General features: G+C 41.8%; 1 long non-coding RNA gene across 1 annotated transcript in view; it reads right to left on the bottom strand.

Annotated features, from left to right (window-relative positions):
- Nucleotides 1–1,016: 1,016 nt before the first annotated feature.
- LOC145513504 (uncharacterized) overlaps nucleotides 1,017–12,151 on the bottom strand; it is a 251,480-nt gene continuing 240,345 nt past the window's right edge. The window contains exons 6-7 of the long non-coding RNA XR_014059451.1: nucleotides 6,083–6,199; nucleotides 1,017–2,640 (exon numbers count right to left, since the gene is read on the bottom strand). This is a non-coding gene — a long non-coding RNA (uncharacterized LOC145513504). The remainder of the gene's footprint in view (nucleotides 2,641–6,082; nucleotides 6,200–12,151) is intronic.

Genomic DNA, 12,151 nt, shown 5'->3' with positions numbered 1-12,151 from the left:
AAAGTCAGCATTACCGTCCCACTTTATAAATGAGGAAAAGCAGAGATTAAGCATCTTGCCCAAGAAAGACCACACAAGTCATTAAGGGGAAGGACCAGAATTTGGACCTGAAATCTACCCTCAGCCACTATCTTCCTCCCACCACCACCCCACCACCACCACCAACAACAACAAAAACAAGGTAGGAGAAGGCTCAGGAAACTATAGCTCGAGTTGGCCCTGGATGCCTCTCCTGACTCCTCACTGCCAGCCACCTCCTAGAGCAAGTCCCCTTTGCTCAGACTCAATTTCCTCACTGGCAAAATGGAGATGTGATCTCTCTTAGAGCACAAGGTTGTGGTGAAGGCCAGGTGAATCACAGATACAGATGACCGTCAACTGTGAAATATTGTTTGATGGAGCTACAGTCTCTGTGCAATGGTCTCTGAATGAGGGAAAATCCTCTGCATGATTGGCCTGCGATAATCTTAAAGGCAGAGGTCATTATCTTCCTGTGATTCTAGACCAGCCATCCTATTAATCAGTTCCACCTCAGACTCACTTCCTCCTGTTTATCTTTCTCTGGAAACCATCAGCCTAGTTTGCAGTCCCTGTCAGACCTATTCTTCCCCAAGCTGGGGCCACTTGATCCTCCCCCACAGACCTAGCCCCCTCTCTGTGGGACTGGCCCATGGGCTTTTGTTTTCTACTCAGCCACACTCTTACCTGAGTTTACAGGCAGGCACCATGTTAAACAAGCCCTGAACTGTATTATCTTGCGTAATCCTCCCAAACAAGTGAGGTAGGTTCTATTATTTTCTCCACTTTGTGAAAAGTGAAATGAAAGTGTTAGTCACTCAGTCGTGTCTTTGCAATCGCATGGACTGTAGCCTACCAGGCTCCTTTGTGAATGGAATCCTCCAGGCAAGAATACTGGAGTGTTGGAGTGGGTTACCATGTCCTTAAGAAATAGAGGCAGGAGATTAAGTGACTTGAGCAGGATCCCACACCTCATAAGAGTAACAGAACTGAGTTGCTTTTTTTTTTTTTTAACTGAAACGGTGCTGCTTCATCTTTAAAATATCAGCAATTTGCCCACATGCTCAGCTTGGCTGAAATGTGTTATTTTCAAACCTAGCAATGAACTACAGAATTCTAGAGGTGGAAGAGCCTCTGAGATGAGTTAGTACAGGCCAGAGCTGGGGGAAAGCAAGAGAAAAGCTTAGCGTACAGGACACAAATCCTTTCCTTCTTCATCCCTCTGCTACTAAAATAAAACAGAACAAGTGACTAGAAAGTCTCTGGATTTAGAGAATTCAGCATATCCCTCCTAACTTCCTGAGACTTTATTATTCAAGATAGCAAGAAGTGCCTATTTCCTGGAGCAAAGAGAAGCTAAAATCCCTCTGCTGGTGGATACGATCTTGAAAGTGGGTGACGCAGAGAGTGCCCTGGTCCCTCCCTCCAGCTGCAGCCTTTCCCTCCAGCCCTCCTCCCCAGGCGCTGTGAGGCTGAGGACTGCAGACCTAGGGCCCTGAGGACTTGTCAGGATTGGCTGCCCCAGGAAGGCAGCCCTGTCCTTCAACAAACTCTCGCCTCCCATCTGCATCCCTAATTGGCATCTTCTGGTGACTTCATTTTTCACTCTCTGCTAAAAATGGGACTCTGATGAATTATTCTATCCTGGGTGTTGACAAGCTCAAGAAGTTGTGTGGGGCCACTGCCAGGCACTCGCGGTAATAAAGCGTGACTCACCACTCCCAGGTCAGTGGGGGTGGGAGACAGGGAAACCAGCTGACAGCAGTCGCGCTCCATCACCACCAGGCCGTCTGCCCTCTTCTGTGAGGGCTCTCCTCCTGGAAATGGAAGGGCTATTCCAGAGCCCTGGGATGGGGACAGGACAGACAGCTTTTAGATCTGTCACATCTCGAGGCTGCTTCTGGTGTTTTTCCCGACTCCCAGTGCCAAATGCTAAGCTGCCTTTCAGAGAGAGCTCTAAAAGGAAGTTATAACCCAGCCCTGCTTGAATCCACCCATCACACATTCACAAAACATAAGCCCTGGAAGAAAAAAAAATTTTTTTTTTAAATCCTTACAATTTAACTCTATTGTCTTATTTTAAGGGAAATAGTTTAAGGCCCAGAGAGGTCAACTTGACCAAGGTCACAAAGGAAAATTGAGGGCAGGAGGAGAAGGGGACGACAGAGGATGAGATGGTTGGATGGCATCACCAACTCGATGGACACGGGTTTGGGTAAACTCCGGGAGTTGGTGATGGACAGGAAGGCCTGGCGTGCTGCGATTCATGGGGTCACAAAGAGTCGGACACGACTGAGCGACTGAACTGAACTGAACTGAACTGAGCAATTCTGGTAAAAGGTCTGACCAAAGAGGAGGTTGAACCTGTCCAAGGTGATTTGCATGGACACCTGTGCTCTGCAATTAGCCTCTTTCTCTTCCCCTCACCATTTAAGTAGATCTGGATTTTCATGAAAGACATTATCGCCATTTCAAATTCCTCATTTGCCTTCTCATTCCTTTAGGAAACCACATGTGAATTTCATCCAATCAAGAAAATCAATTACTTACTATATGCCAGGCAACATTCCAGGGATATAACAGCGAATGAAACAAAGTTCTTGATCCCATGAAGCTCATGTTCTAGAGGAGAAGACAATAATAAGCTAATCAACAATACAGTATCATGTCAGGAACCGGCATGCACTGAAAAGGAGAACAGAGCGATGTAAAGGACAAATGGTGATGGAGCTGATATTTGGGGTGAGGGGTGAGGGAAGGCCTGGGAGGTAACATTCAAGCAGAGACTGGAGTGAAGGGATGGATCCCTCCTTGGGAATATCTGGGGAAGTGTTCTAAGATGAAAGAGTTGTAAGAATTTCCTGATGGGTGTGCCACTTGGATCAGTTAGAATGTTTCAACTGACTTTTCATAGATAACAATCATTTTTGAGGCAAGTATTGCCAATAAAATTCAACATGATACTACTTGTTTTTATGTCTTTAGCCCTTGTAACTTGATTTCCAGTAGGTGGGACCAACGGTATATGAATGAAGTGACCAAACAACTTTTGTAAAAATCTCCCTAACATGGTATCCTTTTTAAATAGTCACAACCCCACAAGGTACACACTGTAATTCACAACAGTATTACAGATGGGGAAACTGAGGCTGTAAGAAATTAATATCTTGAGCATGCAGAGCTAAGACCAATAGTATCTGGTATCCTGACTCTGGTCCTCACCCAGGACATCAGTATGCAGAAGTGCCCTCTTTCTAAAGGAAGTTATCAGGACTTTTCTTCACTGAAACATATGGGATAGAGTACAAGAACACCTAAGCTTGTAATTTTAACTTTGAATCAGCACAGTATCTGATGTTGAAGATCAGTGTACCACTCAGCTCTCCCTCAAGTGAACCTGCCAAGGGGAGCAAAGTCACCTGGTAAGCCCAGTTAGTTCCCTGCAGACCCACCTCCCCACTGGTGTCCCCCAGGCTGCTCCCAGCCAGTGGCTGAGCACAGCAGTGGGGGTACAATTCTGGCCCATCCTGCTTGACCCAAGCTGTCTCCAATAGGCAGCCTCTGAGCTCTGGGATTCCTCCTGGCCTTTCTGAACTGCACTGCTGTCTGAGGCTCTTTCTGTCCAATTCTTTTCCCCCTCTCTCCTTCCACAGGTGTCAGACTTGCATTATGATCTGAAGACTCTCCCTGCCATCTCCTGCCATCTCCCCTCTTTCTCCTTCACAGACATTTGTCTCAATAAATCTCTTGCAAGTTCTAGTTCATCCTGGCCCCTGCTTCCTAGAGGAAGCAGGATTTACACTGACATAATTTCTAATCTAAATAGTTTCATTTTATTTCTTCATAGAAGAACTACACTGTTAGTTTATTGTAGCTTTGTGTTTCTGGACTTGAAAAACAATACAAAAAGTTTTTTTCTCAGGTGCCAGTGTCAGACTTCTGGGCTCATTAATAGTCCATTTTAATAAAAATGTACAGGAAAATTCTGGAATTTTACTGGTGTTAACTGAGGTGAGGTTCTGGTCTGACTTTCTGGCCTTTTAACAGTTTCCAGTCAGCTTCACAGATCCTTGTCTAGAGCAAACACTTGCTGCTTCATTTGCAGGCTGTGAATTCCAAGTTTAGAACTAATCAAAGCTGTCCATCTATCTTTGAAAGTATATAAACGGTTCTAGAAGGTTGCTGGGAGTGCTGTAGGCAGATGTAGGGTTCTGAATCTGCACTAACAGAAATATAATGTGAGCCACATATGCATTTGTCAGTTTTCTAGTAGCCACATTGGAAAAGGAAAAAGAAAGAGGTTAACTTAATCTTAATGATATGTTTTATTTAATTGAAGACATCCAAAATATTGTATCAATATGTAATCATAATTAAACACCACTCATGAGACATTTTACATTTTCTTCACACTGGTTATTTACGAAGTCACATTTCAAGTGCTCAACCAGCACATGTAGCCAGTGACTACTCTACTGGACATAGGAGATCTAGGTGCTCCTGAGTCTGAGGAATAGAACCCAGATGTGGGGCAGCTGACAAGCTGTTTCTCTTAGTGTTCCTCTAAACCCATTATGGATCCTAACTCACCCCCACCCCATTTTGGAATTTGTCAAATCATCACCCAAAGGGGTTTTTATTTAGAACTGTTTCTTTGTTTGCTAGGTAATAAAAAATTAATAATAAATAAAATGAAATATTCATTTTGAAATTAAATATTCCTGGGATCGAGTCCTTAGGCATATATGAAAGTGAAAGTTGCTCAGTTGTGTCTGACTGTTTGTGATCCATGGACTGTAGTCCATGAAATTCTCCAGGCCAGAATACTGGAGGGAGTAACCTTTCCCTTCTCCAGGGGATCTTCCCAACCCAGGGATCGAACCTAGGTCTCCTGCATTGCAGGCGGGTTCTTTACCAGCTGAGCCACAAGGGAAGCCCAAGAATACTGGAGTGGATAGCCTATCCCTTCTCCAGTGGATCTTCCCAACCCAGGAATCTAACCAGAGGTCTCCTGCATTGCAAGTGGATTCTTTACCAACTGAGCTATCAGGGAAGCAAGGCATATATGAGATGTCAGCTTTCAACACGATTTTAAATAAACCTTTGCAGCTAGAGAATCAAGTGTACAAAAATATGAGATTATTTCCTTCTCCCAAGCATCTAACTCTACCAGCTGCAGCAGTTACCGCTCATGTGATTCTGAGGTCTTCTATCCAGTACCCGAAGGAGCTAGCTCCCACCTCACCTGGCAGTTTACATCCCCAGCAGAGATGCATTGCTACTGTAAGAGAGCACTATGATACTCCAATTTTTTTATATGGGAGTCATACATTTAATACCAACTTCACACGTGGCAAATACTGTGTATTTGCCTATGTATTCACTCACTCAATTTTCAAACACATCATTATCTCCATTTTACAGTTTAAAGAAACTGAGTCTCAGAGACATAAGTAACTAGCCCAATTGTTAATCATTCTGCTGCTGCTGCTGCTAAGTCGCTTCAGTCGTGTCTGACTCTGTGCAACCCCATAGATGGCAGCCCACCAGGCTCCGCCGTCCCTGGGATTCTCCAGGCAAGAATACTGGAATGGGTTGCCATTTCCTTCTCCAATGCACGAAAGGGAAAAGTGAAAGTGAAGTCACTCAGTCATGTCCGACTCTTAGCGACCCCATGAACTGTAGCCTACCAGGCTCCTCTGTCCATGGGATTTTCCAGGCAAGAGTATTGGAGTGGGGTGCCATTGCCTTCTCCTGTTAATCATTCTAAATGCCTTTAAAAGTTGGCATTGGGAAACCGATATCCTGAACCAATTTACAATGTTGACAGCGTTGTAAATTGGTTCAGTATTTTCTGAGATTAACCTGGCAATGTTTAACAAGTTATAAAATGGTCCATGCCCTTTTACACAATGATCTTGGAATTTATTCTAAGGATATAAATAAAATATACATGCACACACTGACACATCAACTTGTGTAAGATGTTTATGACAAAAAAATCTATTACAGGAAAAAAAAATGTATATACCCAGAATTTTTCACTCATTTAGCAAACATTCACCTGAATACCTTCTGTGTGGTAAAGCACAGTTCTAATACCAAGGATTCAGCAGTAGAAAAGAAATAAAAGGGCAAAGATGATCCCTGCTTTCATGGAGAAGTTTCATATACAAATATCCTGGGAATAAAAAAGAAAAATGGATAATGTAAGCCAAATACATAATTTTAAGTTGTCCAGTGCCCACATTTAAAAGGTAAAAAGAAGTGAGAGAAATTACTCTTGATAATACATTTTATTTAACCCAATATACCTAAACTATTATTTTAACATGTAATAAACCAAAGAAAGTAAGACACTTTACATTCTTTTTCATATTGTCTTAAAAATCCAGTTTGTATTTTACATTTATAGCATATCTCAATTTGAACACTACATTTTCATCAGAAATACTAGGTCTATATTGAGATTTCATAAAGTTTACCATTAAAAGTAGTCATATAACAAAGGTGTTCCAAACAATGGTTTCCCAATAAGTTAACTAAATATTAAAAATAATTTTCTTTCAATATTTGTATCCACATTGAGCAAATTATTGCTTATATTTTTTTTAGGAGAAGTGATTTGACTTTGGAGCAAAATAATATCAGTTTCAAAATGTTTTTGTTCAAGTTAGATAAATTTATTAATTTTGGGTCATCTCAGTTTTATTGACACAAATTCAAAAGAATATTACATTAACTGAAAAGCAACTCTGAATTTATTAATATCCGCAAAGTATGCAAGTTTTTCTTATACTTTTTCCCAGTCAACTTATACAACAGTGTTGACTACAATTAAAATCTTCTGTAATTGATTCATATTAGGAAAAAAGATATAAAATCATTATAGTTGATTTAAATCTTTATTTTAGTCACAGTTTTGATTTCAACTGTGCCTACCCAGCTAGATCAAAAATAAACCTCTCCTTTACTTTGAACTTCAAATTTAGCATGCCCATGTGCAGTGTAATGTGAGTGATAAAATATAAATCACACTGACATTTTGTGTCTTTGATTATTGACCATTTGGCAAATATTCCTTTTGTTCCAAGAAAAAATCTTTGTAAAACTCTTCCACCACTCAAACAATGAGTATTAGCAAAGAACATCAGATTGATTAAATCCATTGTATTCTATATCTTTCAACAGTTCTAGAAACTGAGGAATGATTCATAGCATTAGTACATCTATAATGAACAATCTTAACAATTTCATCCATTACACTTTTCACAGCATCTCTTTCAGAAAACCCAGCCTAAATATTTTCAGTATGTGTCAGAGTGAAATGAAGCAGTAAGGGAAACATCAGTCTCTTATATCAAAATTTCATTAAATTTGAATTTTTAAACAGATAGAGCTAGATCTCAGCACATCATGATAAAACTAATTTTTTCATATCTAGCTGATATTCTCTGATAAATAGAAAAGATAAAAAAAACTCATGCCTTGTGTTCAACTTTTTAGGGCGTAAATTGACATTTTTTTGCAAATGTGGAAGTGTTTTGAAAAAAATAAAATCTAAGTGTTGCTCTTTCAGTTATAGAACTAGCTTCTGCCTCTCCACTCAATTTTAAAGCAGTAGTATGCCTTTGTTTTAAATTTAAATGTTTGTGATCCAAAGGGGTACATGAACTCCAATGTTCACTGCAGCACTGTTTTCAGTAGCCAAAACATGGAAGCAACCTAAATGTCCACCAACAGAAGAATGGATAAAGAAGATGTATCTACGATGGAACATTATTCAGCCATTAACAAGAATGAAATAATGCCATTTGTATCAACATGGATGGACCTAGAGATTGTCATACTGAATGAAGTAAGTCAGAGAAGAAAAAATATCGTGACATCCCTTATATGTGGAATCTAAAAAGAAATGATACTAATGAACTTGTATTTACAAAACAGAAAGAGACTCACAGACTTAGAGAATGAACTTATGGTTGCCAAGAGGGAAGAATAGGGGACAGGATAGTTAGGGAGTTTGGGATGGACACATACACAGTGCTATATTTATAATGGATAACTAACAAGGATCTACTGTGTAGCATATGGAACTCCCCTGGATGGGAGGGAAGTTTGGAGGAGAATGGATACCTGTATATGTATGTATAAGTCCCTTTGTTGTCCACCTGAAACTATCACAACATTGCTAATAGGCTATACCTCAATACAAAATAAAAAGTTAAAAAAAAATTTAAATGTTTGTCCACACTTATTTTTTAACCAGAAAAATAATTTATTACTGAAAACAAATGCAATGCAAACATTTTAATAAGTACAAACATCAATTACAGTTTACATGAGTATCACTATAATTCATGTTTTCTGCAGAAAATATTCAAATAAACACAAGTTATATTAGATGTAAAGAAAACAATCATTTAAACCTAACACACAGTAGATGGGTAAAGTGTTTTGGTGTAGACCACCCTAAAATTTGATTTCATGAAATGTCCTACCAAAATAGCAAAGTTGTATTTAACAGAAAAATGTTTTATACTGCTAATGCTTTTCAGTTAAATTAGGTTAATTTATATTAAATTAATAATTCCATTCCTCAGTCACCCCAGGCACAGTTCAGGTACTTAGTAGTCTCACATGAGTAGTATCAATATTACAGTGAAGTCCTGTTAGACAAGGACAGGGTCCAGATTACTGGGCTTCTTTAGAGCTGCCTGGCATTCCTCTGAGGTTCCAGGAGTTTGCAGGGGAGAAAAAGCATTTGGGGCTGGGCTCCTACTTCCCCTTTCAGAGCAACCAAGGTGGCTCCACTTTTATCTGCTTTACTTATTAAAATCTGATCGGAAGAAAGTATCCCAGTGTGCTTTTCTGTAAGGTTTGAAAGCTTTGGTCCTGTTTCCTTGCTTCTGAAAGTGGCTGCTCTTGCGTGGGCACCCCACCCCAACCTGGAACTGTATGGAAATGCAAATTCTCAGGCCCTGCCCCGGGTGATTCATGCACACTGAAGTTTAAGAAACAGTGGGATACGTGGTCTTTTCAGCCTTGTGTTGTCCTCTCCCTCTGAATAGTTCATACACATATACACACCCCCAACAGCGTCTTAATGAGGAACTAACCCATAGTGAAACCACAGCTGAACTCCTGCATTTTAGAAACAATCACACAGGTCAGGGGACGTGGCCCCCAGCACTTGCTCTGGGCAGCTGTGTGCAGCAACTGGATTCTGAGTTACCACCCCAGCACTTCCCTCCCACTGCTGTCGTTGCTCTGCCTGACGGAGCCCCGAGAGGACTACCACTGCGCTAGAAGCTTCATGCATGGGTGTAAGAAGTATAGCAGTACCTCCTACTTAGCAGGAGTTACCAAGTAGTTAAATGAATGTACCCTGGAACACAATTGAGTGTATTTAAGTCCCAAATCCACACTCTAGCTCTGTGACCTTGGGAAATTTTCTTAATCACTAAGTGCCTCAGTTGCCTCATCTGTAAAATAGGGATAATAGTAGAAAGTACCCAACGAGCCATTATAATTATTAAATGAGTTAATATGGGTAAAGCATTTAGAATAGCGCTTTGCCATCTGTATATCCTCAGTCTTCGGTACTAGTCACAGAGTAGGTGTCCTGAATGGTTTTGAGTCAATGAATTAATTAATGTGGGGAAATACTCAAAGTAGGACTTTGAGTCCTTGAAGGGCTTATACTCCAGGGTAGGTCTGGGGTCTCAGGAGCCAAAGTCAAACACAGGCAAGTGTGGGCTGACCCTGAGCAGTGGGAGGTAAAGGAAGGGGACCTAGAAGCCATGCCTTCTGCACAGGGTCAGAAACAGGAACAAAGAGGCGAATGGGTAGATTAGGGCCTCAGAATCGCAAACACCCAAAAGACACTGTGTGAGGAGGGAGCCTTCCTCTGTGCATAGCAAGCTGGGGACAGGGAGGCAGCTGCTTGGGCTGAGGGCTCAGCCACCCACCAGTGTCTGTAAAACTGTTGCTGCTGTTTCCTGTTAACTAAAATGCTGCAATGCAGGAGTGGGCCAGGCTGCCTCCTTGGAGGTATCACACTAACTTGACCTCAAGACAATACAGGGTCCTGTCTGACCTGCCCCCACTGAGTAATCAGGATCCTTCATGCTCTTAGAGCTCCTCACTCCAGCACTGTGTCTTTTAGATTTCTGCATCGTAGCTTCTTCTAATTCAGGCCTCTCATACTCTCTAAATTCACATTTCCTGTTGCTACCTATTGGATACCTACAGCTTCCTGCCACTCCCTGAGCTATGTTTTCAGTGGAGAGATGAAGGCAGAGGAGAGCAGTGGGCACATCACCCACCCTTCCTCTGCTTTGTGTTTCAAGGAGGAGTTCCCTGGCTCTGGTCCTCACCAGCTGATAGAAGACAGCAGTGATAACGCAAAGTATTTCTGAGGAAAACAACTAGAGAAAGACTGCTATCTTGTATATTAAACTCTGTGTGATCAACTTTATGCTGGAGAATATGGTCTAAAAAAGACCAGAGTTCTTGAAGGAGCCCTCCATGCAGCTTCTGTATATTCTACAGATTCAGTGGTAGGGTGAATACTTGGTGCTGCATGCATGCTAAGTTGCTTCAGTCATGTCCGACCCTTTGCAACCCCATGGAATGTAGCCCGCCAGGCTCCTCTGTCCATGGGATTCTCCAGGCAAGAATACTGGAGTGGATTGCCATCACCTCCCCCAGGGGGTCTTCCCAACCCAGGAATCAAACCTGAGTCTCTTACATCTCCTGCACAGGCAGACAGATTCTTCACCACTAGTGCTACCCAGGAAGCTGGTGCCGATTTCATGCTGATAGGGAAGCCATTCACTATTTGAAGGGATGACACTCAAGGTCCGTGTCATATATTTTTTAAACCAAGCCAAGGACCCTGTCTGCTCGAGGCTCTAAAATGCAAGCGAGATGATGGACCAGGATGTGGCAAGAAGAAGGTGATTAAGTTGTTTTCAAATGAGATCAACTTTGCTAGGTGACTCAGGATAAGGTAACAGGTGCTAAAGAGAAAGCAACAGAGATGATTCAAGCGGAATACAGTGCCAAGGAGGCTTCCTAGGTGGTGCTAGTGGTAAAGAATCTGACTGCCAATGCAAGAGACAAGAGTCACAGGTTCAATCCCTGGATTGGAAAGATCCCCTGGAGAAAGAAATGGCAACTCACTCCAGTATACTTGCCTGAAGAATCCCATGGACAGAGGAGCCTGACGGGCTACAGTCCATGGGGTCACAGAGAGTTGGACATGACCGAAGTGACTTAGGACACATGCATTGTGCCAAGCATTTTTTCCTTTCTGTGCAAGTGGTACAACTTCAGTCAGGGATAACTTTCTAATGTTGATGAGCTGGGCTTTTCAGAAGGATGAGAACTTTCTCATCAAACTCAGGAAAACAAAGCTCCAGCAGAGTGGGCCCCAGGCTCTGGCCACAGCAATGTCACACTGCCCAGCCTGGTCTCTGCTCTGACAGCCTGCTTGACACTCAGGCCCAGGTTTATTTGATTTTTTGTTTGGGCCACTATACACATTACTGCCTTAACCATCTTCATAGATACAGTCATACAAATGGATCTCATATTTCTGAAGAAAACATGTACAAAAAATGGAATTGCTTAGAAATGGGGATGTGTTATTTTTAAAATAGGTATTACCAAATTACTTTGCAAAATTAGAAATCTACCCACCCAAATGCAAAATTTGAAAATGTCAGTCTTCCCACATCTTCACTAGTACCCTCATTTTATTGTGACTTTTGCTGTTTTTCTAAAGATTATGCATTCAGGGGAAAATAGGACAGCAGCTTACCTCCCTACCGCAGCCCTTGTCATATCAGATTCCCATGGCTTCAGACATTTGTCCATCCCATAGGATGTACAGCACCAAGAACAAACCCTAATGTAAATGATGGACTATGGGTGATAATGATGTGTTAGTGCTGGTTCGCCACTTGTAACCAGTGTACCACCTGGGTAAGGGAACCCGAAAATGGGAGAGGTTACCCATGTGTCTGCAATTCATGGGGTCGCAAAGAGTCGGACACGACTGAGCGACTGAGCTGAACTGACCAATGTGTCGGGTCAGGGAGTATATGGGAAATGTCTGTACCTTCTT

The sequence above is a fragment of the Giraffa tippelskirchi genome, chromosome 7 (assembly GCF_054371585.1).
Source record: "Giraffa tippelskirchi isolate mGirTip1 chromosome 7, T2T-mGirTip1v1.2.pri, whole genome shotgun sequence".
In the NCBI taxonomy this organism is placed as follows: domain Eukaryota; kingdom Metazoa; phylum Chordata; class Mammalia; order Artiodactyla; family Giraffidae; genus Giraffa; species Giraffa tippelskirchi.
Note: the sequence above shows the minus strand (reverse complement) of the source record. Positions and strands in the feature narration are given on the sequence as shown.